This window comes from Choloepus didactylus, chromosome 1, assembly GCF_015220235.1.
Source record: "Choloepus didactylus isolate mChoDid1 chromosome 1, mChoDid1.pri, whole genome shotgun sequence".
NCBI lineage: Eukaryota > Metazoa > Chordata > Mammalia > Pilosa > Megalonychidae > Choloepus > Choloepus didactylus.
This window is the reverse complement of record NC_051307.1, coordinates 222,053,513-222,061,412: the sequence shown is the minus strand read 5'-3', so window position 1 is coordinate 222,061,412 and position 7,900 is coordinate 222,053,513.

Sequence of the window (7,900 nt, the reverse complement as noted above, 5' to 3'; positions counted from 1 at the left end):
GAAATAGGATAAATCATATTCCATGAAACTGGTGATCCTCAATGCTGTGATTTCAGTCTAGATACATAAGGCAGAATGCCCAGTAACTGTAGGAGAAGGGAAATGGAAGGCAAGATTTTTCTTAGGCTGGAGTAAAAGATAACCTTCATGTAAGAGTCTCATTTTTCACTTCCAGCAGCCCATCTCTACAATTATTTTATCAACTATACTTCCTCATTGTTTATCTTGTCTGTCTTCTGGGCAGAAGAAAAAGAAAGAATAAGGTCATTTATCATGTTCCTCCACTTCTCATTTCTTTATTCTCCTTTTAGGACAAAGAGAAAGTTGAAACGACAACAGCTTCACTTCCTTCTCTCTAACCAAAGTGATAAATACACTGTCATGTTAACAACTAAGTGGTCTCTTTATTATAAGAATATGAACATATACCATAAGCACAAACAATCCATGAAAATGACCACCTTGGTAATAATAAAAATAACATGACTCTCAGATCCAAAGCTGAGTTCATAATCACTGTTCCCTAAGACCACACAGGTCTAAGAATGGCCCTTTACACACTCAGTGGTCAATTCAAGTCAGAAACATAGACTCTCCTTGCCACCTCTGTCTCCATGAACTCCCACATCCAGTCAGCCACTACTTCCTATTAATTCTACTTCCTGATTACAACTCAAATCTCTCCTCTCTCTCCCTTTCCACTCACAACACCCTTGCCCACACACCCATCATCTTCCACTTGAACTATAACAATGCTTTCCTCACTAATTCATTTACCTTCAAGTGTACTCCTGCCAGCATCTATTGCAGCCAGAGGGATGTCTTGGAGATACAACGTTGCTCATGCCACTCCTGTTACTTACAAGCTTTTCAATGGTTTCCTATTGGGCTTAACATGAAGGCCAAATTCAGAGGGCCATGGCCAACAAGGCCCTGCACAGTCTAGCCTCTATCTATTTCTCTAGCTTCATCTCTTACAAACCTTCTTCTCACTCTCCGCAGCTGCTACACTCTTCTCTTGGGTCCTTAAATGGGACAAGGAAACTTTCTCTTGGAAGCCCTCTCTAACGCTTTGTTCCAGATCAACTCATCATGATATATGCTCTTATAGCCCTTGGGATATCACCTCTATAGCATTAATTACCACTGTAAATGGTATTTCTGGAATTATTTGATGTCTGCTCTTTCTTGTACTAGAATCGCCATGAAAACAAGGAGCAATACACATATTGTTCACTGCTTTATCTTCAGAATCTAACACACTACTTGGCACATAGGAGACGCTCAAGTATTTTAGTGAGTAGATGATTAATAAATGAATGCATCAAAAAATAAAGTACTAATTTACCATCAAATGACATAATTTTCACTGGTACTTTGGGGAAGCAATACCATGCATTTATGAATTGATGACACATATTCAGGTGACTGACTTATCCTGTATTAGTCTATGGCTATGACATTAAGTAAAAGAAATTGGCCCATATATCATTGAAACTCATGCCCACCTGCCACTAAATTTGTGCTGTTTTTTGTTTGTTTGTTTGTTTGTTTGTTTGCTGGAAGAAGAAATGAAACTGTCCTGAATTTTCAGCACTGGTTGTCATTATTGATACACAAATACAATCTGATAGTAGAGTACACAGCTGAGCCATGAAGAATAAAAAAGGCTACAAATATTAAAAATCAAAAGACTGCCCTCAGAATTTCAGTATACTGAAGCTAGAAGAGACTCTTAATTAAAACCCCCCAGCCTACCTTCCCTCTTTTACAGGAAATGAGAAGACCTGAGAAAGGGGCAGAGACTTACTCAAGGGAACTCAGTGAGTTAACTGACATGGATGACATTAGAACACAGGTTTCCCCAGCTAATTTCTCTCTCTCCCTATCCCTCCCACCAAAACATTATCTAGTAGAACTCTCTGTGATGATGGCAAATTCTATATCTGTGCTACCCAATATCTGTGTGTAGCCACTACCTAGATATGCCTATTTAAGCACTTGAAAAGTGCTGTATGCAACTGAGAAACTGAATTTTATTTAAATTTATTAATTTTAATATTTATTAATTGTATTCTAATTTTAATTAATGTAAATTTAAATAGCCACATGTAGATAGTGGCTACTGTATTAGACAGCACAGTTCTAAAATATACCAGTTAGGTTAAGGAAAACAAAGCCTATGACATGAAACAATTTTAAGCCAGCTGGAAGAAAGATCTTGAATTTCCAGACAGTAGCCTCCATGATGAGGATAACACAGAAAGAAAGAGGTAGAATGCATATTGTTACAAATGGGGGTGGGAGGGGTTGGGTGGAGAGGGGAGAGAACTCAAACTGGAACAGATAGCAAAGGGAATATACAGGTTCTTATAGACAGTCCACAGGTAAGGCTTATGTACAGGTGGCTTTGATTTAAACTCCATTAAACTAACAAGGACCTAGTTCATTTCCAGCTCTCTCTCTCTGCCTTTCCACAGTGTCAATTCATTCTAAGAAGGTTTCTCCATCAGGGATGAAACATGGCTGCCAACAGCTCTCTGGGATACACACTTCCTCAACCACATAAAGGCAAGAGAGAGGATTGCTTCAGGTTCTCAGGCAAGCAAGAAAGATTCTTTGCCTGATTGCCCCAACAAAACACTTCTCAAGTCTCTTTAGTTTAACTTGAGTCACTTTGCTCCTATTTGAGCCTGTTAGCTTGACCACATTAAAAGATTACACGGTTAGGCTTAGAGCTGCACCACAAGCCTCGTTGGTAAAACCAAAAGAAAAGTCAGCTTCCTCCAAAAGAGATGCATGAAGTAAGAGAGGTGTGCTATATATAAAAGAAAATTAAGACAGTAATGAGAAAAGGGGAATATATTTTGAGGGCATAACTACAGTGTTGACTAGGCTTATATGTTTTCCTATGTACCTCAGGACTAAAGTAGTTTGGTATTTTTTTATTTTCCTACTTATAAAAGTAATACAGTCACATTTTTAAAGATAGAAAACTTAAGATTAAATATAAAATACAATCTATCACACAAAAAGTTACCAATATTCACATTTAAGTTTGTATACTCCTAACACTTTTCCAAGCATACCTATTTGGTTTTGTTTCTTTCTTTAAAATTGTACTTTAACATATAGTGTGGTTTATGATTTGTTTATCTTATCTCAAAAAGTCACATTTTCCCATGTCAGTTACTATTAGTCTAATGGTGCCCTTAATGTATCCAAAATACTTTCATTTCTCTAAATGTTCACATCAGTTGTTACATATAAAATTGCGGTTGATCTTACTTTTTTGCTGGTAAAGTTCTTATTATGCAAGACAGAGAATTAATAAATGGAAATTTTTCTTTTTTCTATAGGATCCTACATGGTAACAGTGGTTGGCTACAGTAGAAAAACACAAATCTCTTTGGCCTGGTGTGGACTTGAATCCTATTAACTTTTCTTAGTTCCCTAGGCTTATATCTGACATGCCATCAAGTAAATTACCCTATAGTCTTTTATTAATATGGCTTATTATCTGTTGCCTTTTATCTGGTTTGAATTTTAAGTCTGGGAGAGAGAAAATTTCCAAAAATAATAGTAAAAACACAGAAAAATAGAAATACATAATAAATATAATATGTAATCCATACTTCCCTGGATTCCAACCTCTTTTATTTATTATTTTTTGACTTGGTCAGAGAGGTCAGTAGAATAGAAAAGTTAAGAGTAACATATTCTGGAGTCATATTTCCTGGGTCCTAATTTCAGCTCCACCACTTACTAACTGTTGGATCCTATGCAAATAATTTCACCTAAGTTTCCTCACTGATAATTGATTCAAAGGATTGTTGTGAGGATGCATATCACATTACCTGGGACATTATAAATCTTAATAGACTTGTTAAATTAAATTAGTTTCCTGAGTTTTAATTAAGATTTTACTCTAAATTTTGAAGTTCTTTTTACCACCCTCTGCCTTTGCAGATTCAACTCTTTCTTCTACTTACTTACTCCCCTGCCCCCTTCTTCTCCTAACTCAAGTTACATTTCTGGATTTGTCTCTGGTGTGTTCATTCTCCATGGAGTTTTTTTCTTTTGGCCGCCCAAGTCTAGCGTTAGACACCCCTCTTCTCTACTCTTATAAGCTCAATCATTCAGGTCAATCCCATTTGCTATAGGATCACTAGGGCTTTGTGTCATAGTTGTCTATTTTCTCAGGTGTCTCCACTAGACTAATATTATCTCCACATCCTCAGGCAAAGCAAAGTGCAATTTCATTTCCTTCAATATATTATGCCTGTTGCTTGACAGAAAGCTTTTGCACATTCTGTTCCCGTTCTCTAGAATATTCTTCCATCCTATCCTTTGGCCCCACTGACCCTCTTTTTTTTTTTTTAATCACTTTGGTCTCAAAGAGAACTTATTAATTCCTGCTAGAAAACTTACAGTTGGTTTCCCAATGCCCAGGTTCTGATTTTTTAAAAATCATATGCCACAAGGCTCAGCATGAACTGTCTGTCTTCCACCCATATTTCCAATGTAGTATCATTCCACTCCTGCCTTCCCTCTCCCCGCCCTTGCCATGTTCCAGTCTCTCTGGTCTTTTCTCAGTAATTCATTCAGGTATTCATACGTTCAACAAGCATTCATTCAACAAACAAAGTACTGGGAATAAAAGCCAAGAATTGGTAGATAAGATAACCGTTGTTCTACCTCCTACACTCCAAATGCTTTCTAGGTCCAGGGCTTTTACATGCCACAAGCTCCACAGGAGCAGGATTCAACCCTGTTCACTCAACTTCTGTCAGTGTATCTGGCACATAGTAGGTGCTCAATCAATATTTACAGAATGAATAAATGAATACATGTGTGAGTAAATGAATAGCCATAGCCACTTCCTGTTTATTCATCATTGAGGTGTTTTATGAATTTGCAGCAAGATTCTAAGCGGTTAGCAGTGGGCTAAACAGGGAGGAGGTGGGGACCGATTTCAGATGATGCATCCATGTGTATGGGTGTTTGTGTGGGAATCTGAGCGTGAGAATGCCTAAATATGCATCTCCAACCAAGCCCCAGTACCAGAGAGAGAGTCTCTTTGCATCACTTCTTGTTTTCTCTCATCCACCCGTATGTCCCCTTTGCCTAACACATCATATTGCCACCACTAGGCCTTCCCCACTCTTGGTATCCACCCTCACATTCAGTTCTCTTTCGTGCTGTAATGGAGAGCCTGTGACATCTCTGGGAGTCCCAGCTTAGACAGGAGAATCTGGCTGTTACTAATTTAGATGGGGGGAAAAGAAAATTCTAAAAGGGAGTTCAAGGGAAACTTGGGACATTGCCTAAGGTGTAGGAGAACATACTTGAGCATGCCCGTACTTAGATTCCCTAAACCAGAGGTCTCCAATCTTGGCTGTGAATTATAATAACCTGGGGAGCTTTTAAAAGTCTAAATGCCCATGTTACACCCAAGATCAATCAAATCAGAATCTCTGGAGGTGGACTCGGGCAGCACTACTTGTCAAAGCTCCCTAGGTGGTTCCAATTTGCAGCCAAGTTTGAAAACCACTGCTCAAAAACAAAAATTTACCAGCGGTAGGCCTCTGGTCACTATGGCAACCCCAGAAATACCTGAGATTTCTTGTTAATTAGTCGCCAACTAAGAGGCATGTTCTCTGTGTTAACAGATTTAAGGTTAGCCCAATTTAGGCATATTTATTGAATGCATACTATGTGCTTGGCATAATAATAGCTACCATATAAAACCTCTATTTCAATCCTTTTTTTTCCAATAGTGTTCACTTAACTGCCTAGATTACATGAACTTTAGGTGTTCCATGCAATGGTTAGTAGACTCTATGAAGTCTTCTCTTAAATTCATTCCTCTTTCCTGATGTTCATTCTACAAAGTTCCTGCTGAGCTAACTGCTGGTTCTAGGTGTCTCTCCTCAGCTCAGGGTAGCCCTGTTTCCTGGGCAAAATCAGAAATGGGTACAAAAGTCAATGCGGGTCAATGATAATGCAAGGACAGGTTTGGAAAGACACTTTCTCACTCCTCTAAGATGGCTTCTAGAAGTGATTTTCTCTTTTCATCCAGACTTGAACAAGAAAGCACGTCATTGACTAGGAGTCATGGCAGGCATTTTGGGATCAGGAAGGGGTGCCAACCTTAGCACAGAGCTGATACCATGGAAAGCAGAATGACAAGTGTGAAAAAGTAGCCTTTGCTGAATCAAACTGACCCTAAAATCCACTCAACACTAGACTTTTCTAATGTTTGAGTAGGGTTGGATTTTCTGTTACTTGCAACCCCAATTGTCCCAATTAATAGACAATTTAGAGACAGCCTACAATAATTGAAATATAAAACTAAAAATATCCCAAAGATTTTTTAACCTAAACTATCATTTTAAAAATAAGAAGAGTGAGACAAAACGAGCCAAAGAGACTTGTGCAAGGTGACACAGCCTGCCTGGCACTGTATTACCAAGAGCTAGGCCTTGAATCTCTCTGATTTCTTCATTTCCAGACCAGTGTTCATTCCGTGGAACTATGAGGGCATTTTCTTTGTGAACAGTGACTTTAACTCTCCAGTGTTGCTAAGTTAGCTCTGATGACCCTAATTTTTGAAGTGTCATTAAATCTCCTTAAAAGGAACTCTCTCTAGAAATAGATATTCTCAGCCCTCTCTCAAAAGACATGCCCCAAACCTCTAGAAACCATTTGATTTTTGAAAGTAAATAAGATGAAAGAATATGTAAAGCTGTTGAAAATATGTATCACACAACCCATCCCAAACCAAAAATACATATATTTAAAAATTCTACCCAGTTAGGCTGCTTCAGAAAATGATGCTGCCGAATATATAAAATACTTGAATCTAAATTTAAAATGCCCCCCCTTGATTAACCAGATTGTCCCCTCCCCTATATATAGGAACGCTATGTGCCTGAGCCCACTTGCCATCTGTCACCACATTTTCCAAACTTCTCTTCCACCCCCTCCTCTTACACAATCTTATCACATAAAAATATTAGATTTCAGGGATTTGTATAATTTCATCAAATTTTCTTACCCAAGTAAAAATAGAGGAAGTATAGATTATCAAACCGACTCAGATTTTGAGTGCCCAACAAATATCCACGGCAGCCAGTAATGCCCTTTAGGAAGATTTTATGTGGCCACAAATGTGTGTGTGTGTGAGTGTGTGTGTGTGTGTTTTTTTTTATTATAGTATTTCATGTTAGGAACTTGCAGGTGTTCCCCATATTGCAGAGAGGAATTTGGATAGGTTCCAGAGAGTCCTGAGTCATTTACCATCATATTGCTTTGTTTATTAACTTCTATAAAGTTTTGTGAATAGTCCCAGATAATTGGAAAAATACTTGTAAGTCAATAGAAGATCATCCATGCTACTGCCTCACCACATCAGTCTGGAAAATGAGTTTTAACTACTGAAATAAGTGACACCTTTACTCACCCAAGTGCTTAAGCCAGAAACCTAAGAGTCTTTCTTGGTTGCTTTCTTCCTTCTCCTCCCATCCAATCTATGAGAAATTCCAGCCAAAACTTTTGTTTGCAGACCCCACAAGAGTTTTTTTTCTGAAAAGCCCAGGGGAGATTAGCTATAAAGTATCAAATCTACTACTCAATGAAGATTTAATAGGGATGGACATCTCAAGGTTCTTTCTTATGTCTTGGCATATGTAGGAGAAAGGAAGCTTTGAATGAGCATCTCATTGCGTCTACCAAGCACCCCTTTTCCTGTTGAAGAACATCGCCTCTCTCCAACCCTGGTGGTTCTAAAAGGCTCATGAATCACAGTGCCTCACACTTTGTCTGGTCAGACGGGTAGACCCATGGCCCAGGACTGACCAATCAGGGATTCCATGATTCCATGCCCTCTCATGCCCTC